Source organism: Narcine bancroftii, chromosome 1 (genome assembly GCF_036971445.1).
Source record: "Narcine bancroftii isolate sNarBan1 chromosome 1, sNarBan1.hap1, whole genome shotgun sequence".
NCBI lineage: Eukaryota > Metazoa > Chordata > Chondrichthyes > Torpediniformes > Narcinidae > Narcine > Narcine bancroftii.
This window is the reverse complement of record NC_091469.1, coordinates 437813986-437837768: the sequence shown is the minus strand read 5'-3', so window position 1 is coordinate 437837768 and position 23783 is coordinate 437813986. Positions and strand designations below refer to the sequence as shown.

General features: G+C 41.6%; 1 long non-coding RNA gene across 2 annotated transcripts in view; it reads right to left on the bottom strand.

The window, feature by feature from the left end:
- Window positions 1–23783, bottom strand: part of LOC138753543 (uncharacterized) — a 62330-nt gene that overhangs the window by 5678 nt on the left and 32869 nt on the right. Inside the window, exons 3-4 of one of the 2 annotated variants that reach the window (XR_011351235.1) lie at window positions 21066–21183; window positions 16527–16791 (exon numbers count right to left, since the gene is read on the bottom strand). This is a non-coding gene — a long non-coding RNA (uncharacterized lncRNA). Of the gene's footprint in view, window positions 1–16526; window positions 16792–21065; window positions 21184–23783 lie in introns of those variants that run through there. The other variant, XR_011351236.1, reaches the window with a different exon arrangement.

The window sequence follows — 23783 nt, the reverse complement described above, 5'->3', positions numbered from 1 at the left end:
ATGGGTGATTTCAACTTCTGTAATATCATCTGGCACTTCCTGTCTGCAAGAGGGATAAATGAGGCTGAATTTGTTTGGTGCATACAAAATGGATTTCTGACACAGTATGTAGACCAGCCAACGAGAGGAAAGGTCATACTGGGTCTAATTCTGGGTAATGAACCTGATGAGGTGGCAAACTTCTTGGTGGGTGAGCACTTTGGTGAGAGTGACCACAACACTCTGAGCTTAGCATAGCTATGGAAAAGGATAAAAGCAGACAAATGGGAAACCATTTAATTGGGGAAGTGCTAATTATGAAGGGATGAGGCAGGAACAAGTGAGCGCAAATTGGAAACAGATGTTCAAGGGTGAAAGCACAAATCTAATGTGGAGGAAGTGTAGGGATCCCTTGATATGGGTTCAGGATAGGTTTGTCCCATTGGAATAAGGAAAAGATGATAGGAAAATGGAACCATGGTTGATGAAGCAGATGAGGCAACAAATCGAGAGGAAGAAAGAACATACATTAGATATAAGAAGCAGGAAACAGGAAGGGCTCATGAGAAGAATATGGTAGCCAAGAAGGAACTTAAGAAAAGATTTAGGCGAGCTCGAAGGGGGAATAAGAAGTCCTTGGCATGTCGGATTAAGGAAAACCCCAATGTGAAGAAATGAAGGATGATGAGAATGAAGGTGGGGCCACGAAAGCATAAAGGGGGCAACAAGTGCCTGGAGGTGGAGGAGTTTGGTAGGTTCTAAATGAATACTTTGCTTCAGTATTTACAAGAGAAAAGGACCTTCATCAGGGTGAGGTGAGAATAGATCAAGCCTGTGTGCTGGACAATGTGGAGATTAAGGAAGAGGAAATGTTGAATCTTCTTAAAAACATTAAGATTGCTAAGTTCCTGGGGTAAGATGTGATATATGCCAGGTTTCTGTGTGAAGTGAAGGAAGAGACAGCTGGAGTAATAGCAATGATCTTTGAGTCCTCTGTGGCCATCGGGGAGGTGCTGGAGGATTAAAGACGGTAATAGGGAGAATTTTGGGAATTATAGACCAGTGAGTCTTATGTCAGTGGTGTGCAAACTAATGGAGAGGATTCTTAAGTATAGGACTTATGAGCATTTGGAGAAGTACGGTCAACTCAAGGCTAGTCAGCATGGATTTGTGAAGGGAAGATCATGCCTCACAAGAGGTTACTGAGGCAGTAACAAAAGAAATTGATGAGGGTAGGGTGGTAGATGTGGTCTAAATGATTTTAGCAAGACATATGACAAGGTCTCCCATAAGAAACTCATTGAGAATGTCATGCGATCCATGGAACTTTGGCTGTGTGGATAAAGAGATGGTTTGCAGAAAGAAAGCAGAGAGTAGTAGTAGAAAGAAAGTATTCTGCCTGGAGATCAGTGACTAGTGGAGAACCACAACTACTGAGACCCCTGCTGTTTGTGATTTTTATAAACGACCTGGATGAAGAGGTGGAGGAATGGGTCAGTAAGTTTGCAGATGATATGAAGTTTGGAGGGGTTGTGAATGGAGCTGAATGTTGTCGAAGGTTACAAGAGGATATGGACAGGATGCAGAGTTAGACTGAAAAGTGAAAAAACACACAAATGCTGGAGAAGCTTAGCAGGTCAAACCGTGCCTCTATGTAGCAAAGGTAAAGATACATCACCAACATTTTGGGCTTGACCCCTTCATCAAGGTGCACAGGTATAGCAAACACCAGAGGATATGTTCACAAAGTGAAGGGAGGAGGGTTCAGTGGCGACATCAGGGGTATTTTTTTTTCACTGACAATTGTGGGTGCCTTGCTAGGTGCAAGAAAAATAAAGGGTTACAGGGTATGAGGGTTTGTGTGTTATGTTCATATGTACAAGTTCAGGAGAAGTGCATCGAGCAGAATAAGCCTCTTTACTCTTCTTTCATTGGCCTGACAAAAGCATTTGACGCTGTAAACAGGGAGGCTCTCTGGATCATCCTGAGTGGTGACTGATGCCCAAGGAAATTTGTAAAAATGATTCAGCTGCTCCACGACGGAATAACAGGACAGGACAGGTCCTCTGAAGTGCTGATGCACTTGGTGCATTTGCCATTTCTAATGGGGTGAAGCAGGAAGCAGGGTTGTGTACTAGCTCCAATCTTATTCAATCTGTTCTTCACTTGCATGTTGTCACATGCTGTCCAAGGTCTGGAGGATTGTGTGTGCAACAGGTACCGATTAGACGGTTCTCTCTCTGACCTTCACCGCTTGAACACACGGACGAAGTGCCTCTACACAGTCATTCAAGAAACAGGTTTTGCTGATACTGTGCACTCTCGGCACACAAAGACAGTGATCTACAGTTAATGCTGAACAAATTCTCAAATGCTGCTATGCTCTTTGGCCTGACCATCAACCTGAACATGGCTGAAGTACTCCATCAGTCTGTACCTAATACCACCAACATAGAACCAAAAATCACAGTTAATGACACCCAGCTGACAAATGTAAACAGCTTCAAACACTTGGGAAGCATCATCTTGAGTGATGGGTCTCTGGACAAAGAAATTGACTCCAGGATCAGCAAGGCCAACCAGGCTCTGGGGAGCCTGTGTACCAGAGTAATCAATTAACACAACGTCTGCACCTCCACACAGCTGAAAGTCTACAGAGCTGTGGTCATCCCTTCTCTCCTATATGAATGTGAGTCCTCGACTCTGTACTGACACCACATCAAACAACAGGAGAAATTTCACATGCACGCTATCCATCCCATCCTTGGCCTCCGTTGGCAAGACTGTGTCCCCAACCTAATGATCTTGCGTCACACGAAATCCACCAGCATTGAGTCCTTGATCATCAGAGCCCAGATGCGGTGGTTGGGACACGTCATCAGAATGGACGACCACCGTATGTCTCGCCAGCTGCTCCATAATGAACTGAAGGTGATCTCAAGGTTATCCATACAAGCGCTAAAAAGATGGTGTGAAGGAACCTCTACACTACTGTGGCATCCTGCCAAGAGAACTAGAAGCTGCTGCTGCTGACAGGTCCCGTTGGTGACCCTGTGCCATGAAGCCTACACTGGTTTCGAAGACAGGTGCTGCAAAAAACTGGTGGAAGGCCATGAACAACGTTGTAGAGCAGCAGCCAGTTATTATAACAATGGACTTCCAGTGCTCCCATTGTGCTGGACTTTGTGCTTCCAGTCTGGGATTGCAAAGTCACCTTTGTGTCCACAGATGAACTGCACACTTCTTCGAACCGAAGAACAACCAATACCAATACAACTGCGCTGGCTGGGTCATGTCTCCAGAATGGAGGACCATCGCCTTCCCAAGATCGCGTTATATGGCGGGCTCTCCACTGCCCACCGAGACAGAGGTGCACCAAAGAAGAGGTACAAAGACTGCTTAAAGAAATCTCTTGGTGCCTGCCACATTGACCACCGCCAGTGGGCTGATCTCGCCTCCAACTGTGCATCTTGGCGCCTCACAGTTCGGCGGGCAGCAACCTCCTTTGAAGAAGACCGCAGAGCCCACCTCACTGACAAAAGACAAAGGAGGAAAAACCCAACACCCAACTCCAACCAACCAATTTTCCCTTGCAACCGCTGCAACCGTGCCTGCCTGTCCTGCATCGGACTTGTCAGTCACCAACGAGCCTGCACCGGACGTGGACATACCCCTCCATAAATCTTCATCCGCGAAGCCAAGCCAAAGAAAGATTTAAATACAGTAGGTTAAGTTGTGTATTCAACTACGTGTAGACAGTTAAATAGAAGCATCAATTGCAGAAGAGAATGTGAGATCAGATGTGGAGATCAGGTACATTGGAATAACTGATGTTGGAATGGATATTTCAGAGATATCAAATACAGTTTGTGGTGAAGATTTCAGTGAAGCAAAGAAGGAACAATGAGGTACATGAGAAGTATAAAAAATGCAGGAAAAATCTTAAAATGGAAATGAGGAGGGCTAAAAGAATGCTCGAGGCTGCTTTGGCAGACAAGGTGAAGGAAATTCCTCAGGGCTTCCATGGGTATATTAAGAGCAAAAGGATAGTATGGTACAAAATTGGTGCTCTTGAAGATCAGAGTGGTCAGCTTTGCATGGAGCCAGAAGAGATGGGGGAGTTTTTAATTTTTTGCTTCAGGAAAGTGGCTCCGAGTAGAGGTATGTGGGGAAAAAAAGCAGAAAGATCATGAAACCTATACAGATTGAAGAGGAAGAAGTGCTTGCTCTCTTGGAGTGGATAAAAGTGGATAAGTCCCAAGCGCCTGATAAGGTATTCGTTCAGACATTGAGGATCTGGCAGATATATTTAAAATATCCTTAGCCATGGGAGAGGTGCGAGAGAATGGGAGTATAACTCGTAGATTGTTTAAAAAAAGGCTCAAAAAACTAAGTCATGAAATTATAGGCCAGTGAGCCTGCCATCAGCAGTATGTATGTTATTGGAAGTTGTCCTAAGTGATTGAATATACAAGTATTTGGACAGTAAGAGTTATCACTCAGCCCCTCTCCCCAGTTTTCTCCCTGTAACTCTTGGTGCCCTGACATCAAATACCTGTAAATTTCTGTCTTTAAAAACTCCCAACAACCACTGCCGCCTGCGGCATCAAGTTCACAGACTCACGGCCCTCTGACTAAAAAAAAATCTCTACATCTTGTTTTAAATTGACGCTCTCTTTATCCTGAAATTGTGTTCTCTTGGTCCTAAATCAAGTATTGAGTCGAGGAGTTGGGGTGTTATGGTGAAGATGTATAAGACAGTGGTGAAGCCAAATATTGTGTGCAGTTTTGGTCATCTAACTACAAGGAAGCTATCAATAAATTTGAAAGAGTGCAGAGAAGATTTACTACAACGTTACTGGGACTTAATGAACTGAGTTACAGGGAAATGATTAAACAGGTTACGATTTTATTCTCTGGAGTGTAGAAGAATGAGGGGAGATTTGATAGAGGTATACAAAATGTTGATGGGTTATAGATAGAGTAAATTCAAGTAGGCATTTTACACTGAGGTTAGGTAAGATACAAATCAGAGCACATGCATTAAGGGTGAAAGGGGAGAAGTTTGGGGGAGTACTAAGAGTTGTGGGAGTGTGGAATGAGCTGTCAGCTGAAGTGGTGAATGCTGGCTGATTTTTAACATTGAAGAAATATTTGGAAAGGCACATGATGGCTCAGTGGGACGAGGCAGATTAATAGTTGGGCACAGACTAGAAGGGCCAAAGGGCCTGTTTTCTCTGCATTATTGTTCTATGATTCTATGGAGCAGACCAAATAATTGAGTGAATTCATGAGAGATTGAATTCATATAAAAGAGTCTTATTTTGCAACATTGTTGCATATTATCCTAAAGCTGAGAGCTACTTCTTTGAAAAAAGGTTGTGCTGTTTTAGTTGTTGGTCTGTTCAATTGATTATACTTGTAGCAAAATTACCCCACAAGCATCACATGGAGAAAAGGTGTGACACTGGATGTTAAGAACAACCCTTATGATCCAACATAAGCAGAAACATGAGCAGAAACGTTCAAACTACATTTCCATGATAATCTATTGGGATCAAAATGTTTTTGCAAATTCTTTATGTGTCTGAATCAGGTTTCCTCTGCAGCTTTGGAGACATTAAGAGTGAAACAGTTCTGAGCAAAACCATACAAAAAAAAACCACAAATGGATTAAATTATTTGGATTCATAAATCATTTAATTTAAGTCATTTGGTTTAAATGGTCTTGAGATTATTGTTTATAGAGTCAAGGATGTTTCAAATTTTCAGAGCACAATTCCACAAAATTCAATTTTTTAAGTCCTAGATTCAATACCACATGAATGTAAATATGTATTCTGTGCATATACTGATTTATTTTTGTCTGAATAAATTATTCAACTGTGCGCCCAGTCTTGCAGCTGAATAGATTCAAAACTCTACTCACGTGAAGTGTACTTGAAATGCTGGAATTAAATTATCCCCTTCAAATTCAGTGGACTAAAGAGCCTGTCAAGTTGAACAACTTCAACACAAAAACACTTCAGCTCACTTATCAGAGACGCATTTTCTGAAATTGTATATTATATCATTGCCAGCTGCTTACAAAGGAGATGGGACAGTTAGTCTATCATTTATTCCAATTTATCACCCTCCACTTTGACCTTTCTTTCACCTAATATTTCTGTGTTTGATTCTCAGCGTTTCATTTCCGTCACTCTGCTTGAAAAACGATTCCATATGTTTAATGAAAAGCAAAAAGAAAAAAGCTGCTGGTGCTGGAAGTCTGGAATAAAACGAGAAAATGCCAGAAACACTCAATGTGTTAGGTAGCATTTGTAGAATCAGAAGGAAAATTAATATTTCAAGCCGATGCCCCTTCATCAGAAATGTTGATCAAATGACCTCTGTAAATAGGCTCCTTAAACCACCTTTCATTACTTATCTTCTGTATTCCCTTATCTTACTGTTACAGTTTAATGCAGTGTAATGAAGTAAGCTTTTCCTTAATAGAGTAATATTCCTTTTCTCTGATTATTTTCAACATGATTCCTTTCCAAGCCGAGAAGACAACTTCTTTTACTTTGCAATTTAAAATTGGCTCCATCAAACAAGATCATTATAGTATCAATTTAGATGACATTTATTTATTCATGTTATGAGTACCGAAATGTAGTGAGAAGCTTTCTTTTGGGTGATATGCAAAGATGAGCAAAGAGTTGCTCCAGCACCATTTTGCAAAAATAAAGGAGACACACCTCTTCCAATATGTCCACCACCTACTGATGCAGTGGTCAAGCCCCTGTATCCAGCTGTCTGCTCCCCACTGGGCCTCCTTGAACCCAGGCCTCACTTCCCTAAAGCCTTTGGCATCTGCAGCCTGGAGGGAGGCCTCCAGCTGCCGAGCCCAAGGTGAAACCAGCACTAAATATTCCATTCAGATGAGAGGTCTGGCCAGAGTATTTTTATAATTGCTGCAATCTTAGGTTTTTTTCTTAATCTATAAAACACATTCCATTTGGATCATACAGGATAGGATTATTAAAATCATGGAACTTGAAATATACAGGATTAATTCTCAGGAAAGCAGACTTGTAGGAAAGAGATTGAAGATTATGTTGCTAATTCTATTTGCAGCCAGTCAAGGGGATTTGATTCCATGACTTTTTGACCAATTAATTATTCAACCAAATTTACTATACTACTAAAGACCGAATTGTCTTGTTTATGGCTTTTCAACTTGACACACTGAACATTAAATTTCAAGAGGCAGAAGGTCAATGTGAGCAGGTGAAAAAGGAAAGACGAAAACGGGTTGAGGGAATTGAAGGAGAGGAAGAGAAGAACATTTTCAGGTATTTCCCCAGTAGAATGATTGTGAAAATTTGCACAAGTCTATGATGGATACTTGTAGTTGCAAAACAATCAGACATTTACATAGCTGCTCCTCAGCACCACTGGAGGCACAACGTTTTGGGAGCATGAGGGACCCAATTCACCTGAGGCCTTAATCACTTCCATTCCCTTAAAGCGCATAATAAAGTATTTCTCCCTTGCTCTTCTTGGATGTCTCCTTGGTTTTCTGTACCAAATATTTATTAATTTCCTTATTCAATTGGCCAAGATTACATTCCAGGCAATAATTGCAATCTGTGCAAAGCTCGATTTGAATTTCTACCCCTTTCCTTGTGAGTTTCTTTAGCTGACAAGATCAATAGAAATATGTTCCTGCAGCAGTTTCATGATTGACAATGTGCAAGTAGTCTTTTGCCCTATTGTCCTGCATTTTAAAACTGAGCAGCAAATCTTTACATACTGCTGTATGAAGCATGCATACCAGTCGCCTGCCTGAGGTAATTTCCTTCAGTTTTAAATGGATACTTTAATGCAACGTTTAACATTGCAACTTCTTCGATGAGAGATAAACTCTGATTTAAACAAAACTGTTAAGAGAATTTCCTTTATTTGTAGGAAGTAATTTAAAGCCCCTTTCACACTTGTAAGTGATCCCTGGAATTAACCGCCAATCAGCCTTTAAAGTACCTGGTGTGAAAGCAAAATCAGTTCAATGCCAGCATCAGATGACGTCATCTCATGCCGGGGATTGATGACGCCCTCGACTCCTAGTACAATCCCCAGCATCTGCAGATGTTGGTGTTGCAATCAGGCAAGTGTGAAATGGGTAATTGCATTGTGGGATTGAAATGACCCAAATTTTTGCATGAGTGCAGGAACGTGAAGGAAGAAAAGATTAAAATGAAGGTATGAACTTTGCTGTGGGAAAGTCACAGTGGGAGTGAGAGAGAGAGGAAATAAATAGCAATAGCGGACCATTTTTAAACAGCGTGAGAAAATTGGTAAAGCTATCGCACACAATTTATATAGACACTGTCAGACCTGACTTCCCAGAATGCCGTGCGGTAGAGATACCCCTCTGTGCATGCAGCCAGGTATACAGCCCTTTCTCTGCCATATGGAATTCTGAGAGGGCAGATCAGCCATTGCTTTTTTTTCCCACGGTACTTTATGAATTTTACACAACAGCGCTACCAACTTTCCCACCCTGTTTAAAAAGTGTCCATTATTGCTATTTATTGCTAGCACTTTCCAGTGGTCCTTTATAAAGGTTTACATAGGTTGTCACAACAATAACAGGGGCTGAAGGGCTCAAACTGTGCTGTACATAAAGCTTAATTAAGTTAAATTAGGTATGATTAATTTTGTTCAAATATAATATCATAATACATTGACCATCACTCAAAGCATCATGACATCACCGGTAGAAGGTGGAACAGTCCTAACCCCAGGGATGGCTCCTTGCAAGTGTGAGAGTGTTCAGTGTCCCAGTTAGGAGTGGTCAGTATCCCAGGATACTGAATGGCCAATTTAGTGGGATGCAAGCGTGAAAGGGTCTTAAGAGTCCTGGTTTTATGTCAGGCATTTGGAATTCATTTTTGCAATGAATGTTTCTTTAAATAGAGGCAGGTAGGTTGGCCTTTATTCATTCTTGATGGAATTTCTTTCTGCTGACCCTCGCAAAATTGAGGCAGTGATGTACAAAGCTTGAATTTGTAAGCAAAGCAAAGTTTCTGCTGGATGATTCGGAGGAACCTCAGCAAGGTAGATGCGTGGGGGATGTTTCCTTTTGTGTGGGAACTGGAGCATGGATTCACAACAAAGCATTGCCCATAGCAAAGAATGAAGCACAAAAAGTCTGCAGATGCTGTGATTGTAGTAAACACCTAAAAATGTAGGAGGAACGCAGCAGCTCATGTAGCGTCCACGGGAAGTAAAGGTATATGACTAATGTTTCGGGCCTGAGCCCTTTTATTACCCACAGAAAACATGCTGAAGATCTTTCTTTTCCCCAGAGTCGTGAACCATGAGCATGGGAACTAGGAACACCATATCACAACTGACCTATCTTCCTATAATCCAATGTATGGACATGATTAATGGATGATATCAGCAATCCAGTGCTGGGAATTAAACTGTACTGAGAGAGTCCCTATATACACTCTGCTGCTCTCAAGCACAGTGACTGCAGACTTTCTTGTTCCACTTGGATTGAAATATCCATTAAAATGAGTGAATGGACCTAATCTTTTCTCCCTCCAATCTGATTAGTTCTTGAGGCTTAGCTTTTCAGCTGTAGTGGATATCTTGCCAGGAACTAACAATGGATGGATGATAGTTAAATATAAAAAAGTCTGCAGATGTTAGGTCAAGTGAAATACACAAAGAGCATCACTCCAATGATGTTTTGATGGATGGTAACCTAATGAGGAAACTGGCCCAATATGACAGATGTGACAAAATATCTGGCAGATGTTCAGAAAGAGAAAATTCAACATCATGAAAAGAATAGATCAGGTGAATGCAGAGAGTCTATTGCTCAGAACTGGGGAGACAGAGGTTTAAGGTGAGGGAGCTGTGATTTAACAAGAACCTGAGGGATAACTTGAAGGTGGTGAGCATATGAAATGGGCTCTGAGGAGGTGATTGAGGCAGATATAATTACAGTGTTTTAGAAATAATTGGTCAGATACATGGGTATGTTGGGTTTAGAAGGATATAGACAAAATACAGGCAGGTGAGATGAGGGGGGGGAATATTTTGGTCATTGTGGGAAAGATGGGCTGAAGGGCCTTTTCACACACTCTCTGACTCTATCATTGCACATACAAGTCAATAAAAGGTGAAAATATAAACTTTCTAATGTTCTAAAAGTCTCCAGGAAATACAAGATTAATATAATGGTGGCTGCAATGATTCAGACATTAACAATTAAATAATACTGGAAATGCTTTGGAGCTCAAGTTATATCTGTGGAGAATGATGCAAAATTAATGTTGCAGATACACAACTTTCCATCTGTTTCATCAATTTTTCTTTGGTTTATTTATTGAACAAATAAGGAAGATGGGAAAACTAGTTGCCAGCTATTAAGTGGAGGATTTTCTACTGTTAGAGGGTTATGATATTTTGGAATTGTCTACTTATTCATCGCATCGCATGTCCCGCATCGGACTTGTCAGCCACAAACGAGCCTGCAGCTGACGTGGACTTTTTACCCCCTCCATAAATCTTCGTCCGCGAAGCCAAGCCAAAGAAACTTATTCATATTACAAAAGGCTGAGAAAGATTATCGGTCCAAACAGGAGTCAACAATGATGGGGAATAGGCAAGAAAGTAGAATTGAGGGCAAGGTCAGGTCAACTGCGATCCTATTAAATGTTGGAACATACTTGAAAAGTCTACTTTCGAAGAAGTCTGAGGTAAGTTGGAGGAGGCAGAGACCAGATCTCAGTGGCATTTGGAGGAGCGAGATGAGAGTGATGGGGTTAATTGGTCAAGGGCCAATAAAAAGAGGGTAAGGAAAAGGAGCGGCCAGTGAAGAGTGGCCCAAGTGAGTGAGTGGCACAGGGAAAGAGTGGGGCTTTGAGGCTTTGGCTCAAGAGGCTTTGGCAAGCAGAGGCTGTGGAGAGCAACTGCAGGATCCAAGGTCAGCGGAGAAGGTAAGTTTAGTCAAGGGTATTATTCTACAAGCTAATGGAGTCAGCTAGGGCTGTGGATTGATCCAGCTGTGGGATGTGGGAAATCTGGGAAGGTAAACTTGTCCCAGACAACCACACCTGCAGGAAATGCATTCAGCTCCGGCTCCTTTCTGACCGAGTACAGCAACTGGAGCTGGAACTGGATGAACTGCGGGTTACTAAGGAGGCTGAGGCAGTCATAGAGAGAAATTACAGAAAGATACTTACCCCACATAGACAAGATGCGGATAGATGGGTGACTGTCAGGTGAAGTAAAAGGAAGGGACCAGTAATGCAGAGTATCCCTGTCGGTGTTCCCACCGACAATATGTATAGTGTTTTGTATACTGCTGGTGGGAATGATCTACCAGGGACAAGTTGAGACAGCCAAGCCTCTGCACAGAGATTGACTCCTCCGCTCAGAAAGGAAGGACGGAGAAGAGGAGAGCACTAGTAATAGGGGACTCGTTGGTTAGGAGGGCAGACAGGAAGTTTGCTGGAATGCATAGAGACTCCCAGATGGTATTTTACCTCCCAGCTGCCAGGGTCAGGGGTGTCTCAAATCACCTCAGCAGTGTTCTGGAAGGGGAAGAAGAGCAGCCAGATGTTGTGGTCCACATCGGGACCAATAATATAGATAGAGATAGAGAAGAGGTCCTCAAGAGGGAATATAGGGAGTTAGGTAGTAAATTAAAAGACAGGACCTTGAGGGTGGTAATCTTCGGATTGCTGCCTGTGCCATGCGCAAGACAGGGTACAAATAGGAAGTTATGGCAGATGAATATCTGGCTAAAGAGTTGGGCTTCAGATTCCTAGATCACTGGGATCATTTCTGGGGGAGGTTAGACCTCTATAAAAAGGATGGACTGCACCTTGACTGGAAAGGGACTGATTTCCTGGCAGGAGGGTTTGCTAGAGCCATTGTGGAGGGTTTAAACTAGCTTTGCAGGGGGAGGGAAATCATAATGAGAGCAAAGTAAAAAAAGGATAGTAGCGAGTCAGGGAGTTTCATCAGAGGAAGGAATCAATAGTAAAGAAATGGTCAAAAATGACATAAAGGAAAGGCAGGTGAGCAGACAGGAGAAAGAGCTGTTCAACAGGAATACAACTCATACATCATCGATAACGGGCTTACACACACTTTACTTAAATCAGAAACAAAGTGGATGAATCTGGTTGCTCAATTTCAGCTAAAAAGGTATGATATTGTGGCCACTACTGAAATGTGGCTCAATGAGGTGTGCGATTGGGAGCTCAATATCCAAGGATACACAGTCTAGAGGAAAGATAGGCAGGAGGGTAGAGGTGGAGGGGGTGGGGGAGGAGGCTCTGATGATGTAATGAGATTAAATCAATAGAAAGAAGAGACATAGGGTCTCAAGGAGTAGAATCAGTATGTGTTGAATTAAGAAATGCCAAGGGTAAAAAGATTATATTAGCAGTTATATATAGGTCCCCAAACAGCAGCTGGGAAGAAGACGATGAGATACAGTCAGAAATACAAAGGGCATGTCGCAAGGATAATATCAAATTAATTATGGGAGTTTTAATGTGGCAGGAGGTTGGGAAGGACAGGAATTTACTGGATCACAGGAATGTGAGTTTGTAGAAAACCTAAGAGAAGAATTTTTTGAACAGCTTGTTGAGAAGCCCACCAGGGGATCCACAGTTCTAGATTGGGTCATGTGCAATGAACCAAAGGTCGTTAGGGAGTTAAAGGTCTTTGAAGCTCTAGGAAGCAGTGATCACAACATGGTCGAAGTTAATTTCAAATTTGAAAAGGGAAAAAGGTTATCAGATCTATCAATTTTTCAGTTGGATAAAGGAAATTATAGTGGTATGAGAAAAGAACTGGACCAAGTCGACTGGAATAGCAATTAGTAGGATGAACAGAGCAGGATTGGAAGATATTTTTACAAATAATAAAATGAATGCAGGATAGATATATTCCCAGAAAAAAGGAAATTAGTTAAAGGAAAGATGGTACCTATGTGGTTAACAAAAGAAGATAAGGTCAAGGTAAAAGCATAAGGAAGCTAAAACCAGTGGAAAATCAGAGGACTGGGATTCCTTTAAAAACTTATAGAAAGAAATAAAGAAAGAAAAGATGAGTTATGAAAGGAGATTGGCAAACAATATAAAAAAGATACTGAGTTTTTAAAAATATATTCAAAATAAAATAGAGACACATGCTGACATAGGACCGATAGAAAATGATCCTGGGGAAATTATAATGAGTTGCAAAGATATGGCAGAAGAATTAAATCAATATTTTACGTCTGTATTCACGATGGAAGACATTAGTAATATCCCTTTCAGACAAAAGCCTCAGGGAGTAGAGTTGGATACATTTAAGATTACTAGAGAAATTGTGCTAGGTAAATTGAATGGATTAAAGACAGATAAATCTCTTGGACTGGGCGAGGTGGCTTTGGAGATTGTAGATCCATTGGTGACAGTGTTCCAGAAATCATTAGTCTCTGTCATGGTTCCAGGGAACCCATGAAAGGTTATGAATGTGGTTCTGTGGAACAAGAAAAGTGGGAGGCAGAAAAAAGGGAACTATAGACCTATAAGTCTGATGTCAGTGGTGGGGAAGATATTAGAGTCAATCCTCAAGGATGAAGTTATGAAATACCTGGAAATGTATGACAGGATTGGTCCTAGTCAGCATGGTTTTTTTAAAGGGTAAATCCTGTTTAGCTAACCTTTTGGAGTTTTTTTGAAGAAATCTCAAGTAGGATAGACAAAGGGGAGGCTGTGGATTTTATAGACCTGGATTTTCAAAAGGCTTTCGATAAGTTGCCGCATGCTAGGCTGATAAATAAAATGAAGGCCCATGGAGTTAAAGGGACACTATTGGATTGGATAGGAAATTGGCTGATAGGCCAAAAGCAAAGGTTTGAAATTAAGGGATCCCGTTCAATATGGCTGCCTGTAACGAGTGGTGTTCCACAGGGGTCAGTCTTTGGGTCGCTGCTGTTTGCAATTTATATTAATGATTTGGATTGTGGACTAAATAGTCTTGTGGCCAAATTTGCAGATGACACCAAGATGGATGGTGGAGCAGGAACTGTTGGAGAAACCGTAAAATTGCAGAGGGATACAGACAGATTGGGAGACCGGGCAGATAAAGTACAATGTTGAGAAGAGTTCGGTTCTACAGTTTGGCAGTGGAAATAAACAGACAGAGAACTATCTGGATGGGGAGAAAATTCAATACTCGGAGGTGCAGAGAGACCTGGGTGTCCTTGTGCAGAGTAATCTAAAAGTTGATGCCCAGGTAGGATTGGTTGTGAGAAAGGAAAATGTTATGCTAGCATTCATTTCGAGAGGTATAGGGTTTAAGAGTAGAGAGCTGTTAATGAGGCTCTATGGGGCACTGAGTACTGAGTACAGTTTTAGGCCCCTTATCTTAGAAAAGATGTGATGCAGAGGAGATTTACCAGGATGATTCCTGGAATGCACGGGCTGGAGTATGGGGAACATTTGGCAGCTCGGGTTGTACTCGTTAGAGTATAAGAGAGTGAGGGGGGATCTCATAGAAACATTTCAAATATTGTAAGGTTTGGACAGAGTGAATGTGGATAAGATGTTTCTCTTGATGAGCGAGTCAAGGACAAGGGGTCATAGTCTTAAAATTAGAAGTTATCCAATGAAAACAGAGAGGAGGAAGAAGTTCTATAGTCAGAGGTTTGTGGATCTGTGGAACTCACTGCCGCACAAAGCAGTGACGACCAGATCACTGGGAGCATTTAAACAGGAAATGGATAGGTAACTCATTAGTAAGGGTATCAAGGGATATGGGGAAAAGACTGGTAATTAGAACTAGGAGTGAGTTTAGTTTAGCTTAGTGCATAGTCACAGAACAGACCCGATGGGCCTAGTGGCCTACTTCTGTTCCTTTATCTTTTGAATTTGGCGCACACTAAATACTCTATCATACATCTGTAGGTGTGGTGTGGAAAGTACACTGACTGGTTGCATGATGACTCCATTTGGAAACTTAAATGCCCAGAAAGGCAGAATTCTGCAGAAAGTAGCAGACACAGCTAAGTCCATCACTGGCACTGACCTCTGACCTTTGAATACATGTACAAGAGTCACTACCTCAAGAAGAATGTCAACATAAAAACATCCATCACCTTGGCCATGCTCTCTTCTTGCTGATGCTTTAAGGCAAAAGATACCGAAGCTTAAAGTCCACCATTTCTGCATCCAACAATAGTTTCTTTCCAATAGCTATCTGGCTATCTTGAACCTCCCCATATTTCCCTCGCTGTATCATTACTACCAAGGATCTGTGTGCACTACTGACTCAGGTTGTTTTTGCACTATGAATATTTATTTTTCTTGATTTTGCATCGTGTTTTATGTATTGAGGAAGCTGCAGCAAACAAGACTTTTATTGTATCTGTACATCAATCTTAAACATAAAATTTGTTTACTCCTGCCCCTGTGTTTTTGCACTCATTTGTTCTTGGATGAAAGAGTTTCCCAATCTCCTAGACTTATGGAATCATATAGTACAGAAATGAGCCTTTTGTCCCATTGAATCCATGACAATCAAGGAATCGTGGATTCACCTCTGTAATACACTAATCCCAATTTTATTTCAATTGTCATTTTTCTCCCTTCTTACGGAATTTAACAGGAAGCAATTTAAAGTGCCAACAATATATACAATAGAAGCCAAATATTCTGTTCAGAGAAGGATTTTTCATTCACCACTTAGTTATTCATTGCACAATGTAGAAAGAATTTGGGGTCTTATTCATTGAACCAGTGTTATCTGCAAGTACTATAACAGAGGATATTGAGAAAAATTATCCAACGATGCAAAGGTCTACAGTAATTGTTCTTCATCGTGTACTCAAAAAAATTGTTGAATGACGTGTAGAAAGAAAAGAAAGACCCACTTGTTTGCAGAATTTATTGCCAACAAAGTTATTTTTACTTAGATTGCATTCACACCTTGACCCCTTACTGCCTCAAAAATAGTCTGAGGCTTGTTGAGCACTGAATTATAATGGAAAGAAAGAAAGGTCAGTTTAAAAGTGGAGTGAAATCTGTTTTATTTTATTTCATACTAAATTGAACATTATTGTTGAATTAGAGGCCTTTGAATGAAAGAAGAGAATGCCAGAAAGAAGGATGAACCTATCATGAGCTTTGATGGCATTTACTTTGCAATCTGGAGAAAAAAAAAACTGATTATTCCCTATCCCCATGGCTTTCAAAGATCGCTGGAATTCTTAATGAAGAATGGAATGGCAGGTCCTAATATTCTTACTAAACAGTCACAAAAAAAAACCCACCTCCAGTTGTCCATTCAGATTTAAATACTAAAAGCATTCTATGTCCTCGTGTCCAGGTTTGGATACATGCAGAGAAATAACAATATAGGTGTTTTTTTTTAAAATAATTAAAAAGCTATTATTTTGGAATCACATAAATGAAATGCAGCTCCTCAAAATATGTTGATTAATGAAAAGTTTAATTATAAATTTTGGAAACATTTTTCTTCTGTGGCAGCTGTGAAAATTAGCAGGATATTTGCAGAAATGAAATAACGATGTTTGTTCTCAAAGCTGTAAATGTTGGAAATGCAACAGTAGCTTTTATCTGTCTGGATCTGTGAAGGGTAAAGGTAGCTGATGCTTTGCATTTAATTCTTTGTCAAAACTCTTCTCTTTCTATTATATGTCTCATATATTTCCAGCATCTTTTTTTAAATTCATTCAAAGGATCTGGGCTTTTAATTGCCATCCCTAATTGTGCGGGAGAGTTGATGCTGAGGGGAGAATAAAATGGGTTTAGTGGTTGATCGAAAATCCAAAGAAAAAATCTGCAGACCCTGGAAATCTGAAATAAAACATGTAAAGCTGGAAACACTCAGCAGTTGGATAGCACAGGTGGAAACACTCAGCAGTGGGATAGCACAGGTGGAAACACTCAGCAGTTGGATAGCACAGGTGGAAACACTCAGCAGTGGGATAGCACAGGTGGAAACACTCAGCAGTGGGATAGCACAGGTGGAAACACTCAGCAGTGGGATAGCACAGGTGGAAACATTCAGCAGTGGGATAGCACAGGTGGAAACACTCAGCAGTGGGATAGCACAGGTGGAAACACTCAGCAGTGGGATAGCACAGGTGGAAACACTCAGCAGTGGGATAGCACAGGTGGAAACACTCAGCAGGGGGATAGCACAGGTGGAAACACTCAGCAGGGGGATAGCACAGGTGGAAACACTCAGCAGTTGGATAGCACAGGTGGAAACACTCAGCAGTGGGATAGCACAGGTGGAAACACTCAGCAGTGGGATAGCACAGGTGGAAACACTCAGCAGTGGGATAGCACAGGTGGAAACACTCAGCAGTGGGATAGCACAGGTGGAAACACTCAGCAGTGGGATAGCACAGGTGGAAACACTCAGCAGTGGGATAGCACAGGTGGAAACACTCAGCAGTGGGATAGCACAGGTGGAAACACTCAGCAGTGGGATAGCACAGGTGGAAACACTCAGCAGTGGGATAGCACAGGTGGAAACACTCAGCAGTGGGATAGCACAGGTGGAAACACTCAGCAGTGGGATAGCACAGGTGGAAACACTCAGCAGTGGGATAGCACAGGTGGAAACACTCAGCAGTGGGATTGTACAGGTGGAAACACTCAGCAGTTGGATAGCACAGGTGGAAACACTCAGCAGTTGGATAGCACAGGTGGAAACACTCAGCAGTTGGATAGCACAGGTGGAAACACTCAGCAGTGGGATAGCACAGGTGGAAACACTCAGCAGTGGGATAGCACAGGTGGAAACAATCAGCAGTGGGATAGCACAGGTGGAAACACTCAGCAGTGGGATTGTACAGGTGGAAACACTCAGCAGTTGGATAGCACAGGTGGAAACACTCAGCAGTTGGATAGCACAGGTGGAAACACTCAGCAGTTGGATAGCACAGGTGGAAACACTCAGCAGTTGGATAGCACAGGTGGAAACACTCAGCAGTGGGATAGCACAGGTGGAAACACTCAGCAGTGGGATAGCACAGGTGGAAACACTCAGCAGTGGGATAGCACAGGTGGAAACACTCAGCAGTGGGATAGCACAGGTGGAAACACTCAGCAGTGGGATAGCACAGGTGGAAACACTCAGCAGTGGGATAGCACAGGTGGAAACACTCAGCAGTGGGATAGCACAGGTGGAAACACTCAGCAGTGGGATAGCACAGGTGGAAACACTCAGCAGTGGGATAGCACAGGTGGAAACACTCAGCAGTTGGATGGCACAGGTGGAAACACTCAGCAGTGGGATGGCACAGGTGGAAACACTCAGCAGTGGGATAGCACAGGTGGAAACACTCAGCAGGGGGATAGCACAGGTGGAAACATTCAGCAGTGGGATAGCACAGGTGGAAAGAAACAATGAATGTTTCAGCTCTAGGGTGCTTCATTAATGTCCATTGGAGGGAGAGGAACAGGTGAAATAAAGGAATATCTCTGATAGGGTGAGTCTAGATGATTTCATTTTAACTTAGACATACATCATGGTAACAGTCCCTTTCAGCCCCTGAGCCCGTGCCAGCCAATTACACCCAATTAATCTACAACCCCGATACGTTTTTTTGAACTGTGAGGGAAAACCAGAGTCCCATGGGAAAACCCATGAGTAATGACTATCTTCATTTTAACCCCTACACGATGCAAACACAGTTAAATAAATAAAAGTGACTTGCCTTGAGAACATACAAACACTTTACAGACACCGCGGGATTCGAACCAAGGTCCTGATTGCCCGTTACGCTAACCATTCTGCCATAAGAAGTGTGAGATGTCATTCAAGGGGTAGTTAAAATCAGATTAAGCTTCATTTTCCATAAGATGTGCTGTTAATGGTTAATAGTGATTATGCCAAAAAAAACAATACCAAACCAAAATTGTGGGAGTCAGAAACTGCAGATTTGATACAAAAAGAAAGAACGAGTGATTTCTCTAAAGTAGGAGACCTGTAGATTCTAATGTGGCCTAAATGGAAAATGAGGTGTTGTTTTTCTAGCTTGTGTCAAGCCTCATACTGTGCTGGAGAGCACAGACGGAAAGGTCAGTGTACGATGGTGAACTAAAGTGGCAGGCAAATGAAGCCTCAAGGTCACTCCTATGGACTCAGCGCAGGTGCTTGGCAAAGCAATGGCCCAGTCTGCATCTGGATTCTCCACTGTAGAGGAGGCCACATTCTGAACACTGAGTGCACCACATTGAATTGGAAGAAATGCAAGAGAATCATTGTTTCCCCTGAAATGACGGGGTCCATAGAAGGTGGGAAGGGGGAGTTGAAAGTGATTCAGCACTTCCTGTAGTTGGAACATGATCGGTAGAGGTGGGCAGGGATGTAGCATAAGGTTAAATGGTGTTTGTTGGTTAGCATGAACAGTGGACTGAAGCATTGGTTTCCATCCTCTGTGACTCTAAACAATAAGGAAATTAGGTTTCAATAAAGTAGATTATTGTAACTGAAACACCCTGTCAGACTTGAAAAGCAAAACAGCTTGATTCTCTGCAGTCAAATATTATGAATTTATGAATAATTCCCTGCAATTTCATGCGTGACCTTGGCTCCCCCTCCACAAAGAAAAACACATTTTATTTTTGGTGAACAATCATGTAAACTTTAAAGTACAAAATCCACCAAACTCTTTCTTTGATCCACACTGTTCCATATATTCTTGGTGAAATAAAGGAATATCTCTGATAGGATATTCTTGGTTATCTGAATAAATAATAAACCCCATGTTACTCTTAGCAACTCATTCCAGGCACATATCACTCTCTGGGTTAAAATATTTGCCATGCACATCTCCCTTAAACTTTCTCTCCCTCATCTTAAATGCATAACCTCCAGTGTATGATGTTTTTACCCTGGGGTAATGATTTTGACTGACGCACCATACCACACATTCACGATTACATAAACTTTTTTCAGATTTTCCCTTAGCCTCCCACACTACAGAGAAAACAACCCAAAGTTTGTTCAATCTCTTTCATTACACATTCCCTCGAAACCAGGCAACATCCTGGGAAACCTCTCCTGCACCCTTTTCAAAGCCTCCACATCCCTCCAATAAAGTGGCAATGAGAATTGTATGCAGTATTTCAAGTGAATTCTAACCAATGTTTTATCTAGCTGCAACAGAACTTCCTTACTTTAATATTCAATGACTCACCCAATGAAGGCATGGATACCATACACTTTTTTTTAACCACTCTCTCTATGTGCATGACCATTTTTGAGGAGCTAACAACCTGGGCCCACAGATATCTCTACATATCTATGCTTTTAAGAATCCTAACATTAACTGTATACATTTCCCTTGCATTTGATCTATCAAAATTCCACTCCTCATAACTGTTTGGTATTAAATGCCATCTGCTATTTCTCTACCCATATCTGTAAATGATCTACATCAACATTATTATAGCTCCAGCAAACCAGGTTTGAATTTGGTGCTGTCTGTAATGAGTTTGTACTGCTCCTCATCTGTCTGCATGGGTTTCCTCCAGGTGCTCCAGTTTCCTCCCATCCTCCAAAAAAAATGGAGTTGTAGGTCGATAGGTATATTTGATTGGGGCAGCATGGGCTTGTGGGCTGGCAGGGGTGATAATGTGCTATATGTCTAAATTAAAATCCAGTTACATCCTTTGATAGCTCTCCACACTCTGTAGAACTCCACCAATTTTTGTATCATTTGCAAATTACTAACCCACCCACTGACTTTATAATTTGTTATTTTTTATATGTGTGTGTGTGTGTGTGTGTGTGTGTGTGTGTGTGTGTGTGTGTGTGTATATACACACATATATATAATTGTGTATGTGTGTAAATTTTTTGGAGCCGATCTGACCTTATAGGTGGAAAATGAAATTCACCCGACATGAAATTAGAACGAGTGTCCTCATTTCAGGTAACTCCCTCCCCTCTCTCTTTCCATTTCTTTTATAATTTTTCAAACTCAAGCAGTGTCAAAAATCCATAGTAATTCCATAATGGAGAATTAAATGAGAACTTACCAGTTTGAAGTTTGATGATTATTATTTGAGTAATGGGAGTGGTGAGATAATACGAGATCCCATTTGCCCATGTGCAGCCGATCTTTGAATCTTGATAAAGACGAGCTCTGGTATAATTCTGTCAAAAGAGCATTTTATTATAAGGCATACATGCAACACTAGAAACTACCTTAGCAATGTTCAAAGTAATTTCGGGAGGGTGAGGAGGGCATATTATCTCACCACTCCCATTACTCAAATAATAATCATCAAACTTCGAACTGGTAAGTTCTCGTTTATTGCTCCATTATTTTTAGTAATGCTCATTGGTTCACTAATATGAGATTTCAAAGCTCAATGGTCTCTTTTTCACATGGTCTAAAAGACCATAGGGTAGATCAATGGACCTTCAGTAAGAGCCACAATTCAATTGGCAGCCTGTAAAACTGCTGCAGTAAAATTTTTCCCCTCCTTCAGAGGTTTATTGTAAAACCTGTTAAAAGTTCTTTCATTTGACCATCCCGCCTGATGGATGATATCACAAATGGGGACTTCTGCTCTACTAGCAATGCACATAGCTGCCACTCTGATTGAGTGAGCCCCAAACCCAGTGGTATCCACTCCGGCCATCTTCATGGTCCTCTTTAGCCATCTGGCCAAGGTCTGAGAGAATGCCCGCTGATGTGGTTTCCTGATATCATGAGTACCTTCAATGTTTTGTCTCAGATACTGCACCACACATAATCTTTCATCCTCATGATAAGTGTACAGTTTAAACGTTGTTCCAACATTACCAGGTTTGTTATGTTTCAACAAGTCATGAACATGAAATTCATCGAAATCATTTTCCCAAATGATATAGTCCAAGTGTAAACAAGTTAAAGTCTGTATTATTCGGGCCGAAGATAAGGCCACAAGCACGAGCAATTCCCGAGATAGTCATGTACGTCCAAAGTGTATGCTGGCGACATATCACAACAAATCCAACACAACTTTAACATCCCAGATAGCGTGATAGCGTGGCGTAGGCGGACATAAGTGAAATACTCCCCTTATGAATCATGAAATCAGGGGATGATTCCCAACAGTGTTCGGTGTCTCGTAGAGTCGGAAAGCCGCCAAAGTACTCTTGGGCATATTGATAGCACTATAACTGGCTACGTGAACAAAAATCAGTGAGGAAATGCAAAGCATGTTAAACTGAAATGTAATTAACATTTAAACTCTCATTAAAACAAAACAGTTGCCATTTATTAACATAAGTGGCATATTGCTTTTGAGTTGACTCTCTCCTTGAAGCACAAATTATGTCCACTGTTTTCAGCTGCAATCTTTTTATGCCGAACCTTTCACATCAATCCTGCAGTATAAGAGAGTGAGATGAGTGAGAGGAAGGGAAAGGAGAGATACTGGTTGAACTAGCAGTTCCTTGCTCCTTCTCAACAGTAAAGGCCATTCTAGTGGCATCCAATTCAGCAATGGGAACCAGGACTAGGAAGGCCAATTTGGCACCACCAGGAGTCCAGTGGCCCCATCCTCCTGAACTTTGTGCAGGCATTTAGCTACTATGAGAAGGGGGTAAAAGCATAGAAATTTAATTCTGCCCAATCAATTGTAAAGGCATCAATGGCTTCTGCCTGAGGGTTTGACAACCAGGATCATATCTCGGTACTTGGACATTTCAACGAGATACAAACAGATCGATTTCTGGCAACCCAAAATTCTGTACTATCAGATTAAAGCTCTTTTCATCCAATATCCATTCTGTTCTATCACTGAACTTTCTAGACATCAAATCCACCTGATAGTTCAGATGCTCTGGCAATTACACAGCTTTAATCCAGATAATCCTTTCAATGCACCAACTCCACGTCTGCATTGCGAGCCAGTTATATGATGGGGACTTCACACCTCCCATTTTATTCAGATATGCTACTGCTGAGGTGTTGTCTAACCTCATCCACACTCAACCTCATCTGCACAGAACGATTTCAGTGCCAGCTGAGCTGCCAACATTTCTATGAAGTTAATACCAGATGCTGATGCCAGTCTAATCTCTTGAATAATCCATCTAACACTGACCGAGGTAGTTAAGTCTGTGGCGCCCCATCTTTCACCACTAGCATCTGATTGGATTTCCACATCAAACTTTATAATCTCTATCATGGCATAAGCCTCCAATACATTTGTCATCCACCACACAAATTCTACTCTAGCCTCTTGCAATAAGCCCATAGGTCTATCAAAATGACCCTGTTAGCCTTTAAGGCTTGTACTTTATCTCTTTCCAGCAATCTATATTTTAGCAGACCATACTGAATGGCTAGGAAAGCAGCCACCAATTTCCCAGTTACTTTTGCTACTTTACATATAGTGAGACGTGATTCTGCAATCAAAGGACTACAAGCCTGAAGAATTTCCACCTTTTTATCTTCTACCAGGGATATTCTCATAGATTCCATATTTAAGAGGAACCCAAGGAATTTAATTTCTCTGGTTGGGCTGAGGACTGATTTTTCTGGGTGCATAATAAATCCCAACTCCTGCAGCAGTGCCATGGACCTGCCATCACAATGGTGTCATCCAAGTAACCCATCACCATATGACCCTCCTTTCTGAGCCAGGAGAAAACCGGTTTCAGCAATTTTGTAAATACTCTGGATGCCAAACTGAGTCCATTAGGTAGTGCTTTATATTGCCATAATTTATCCTTCCAAATAAACTTCAGGTGCTTTCTAG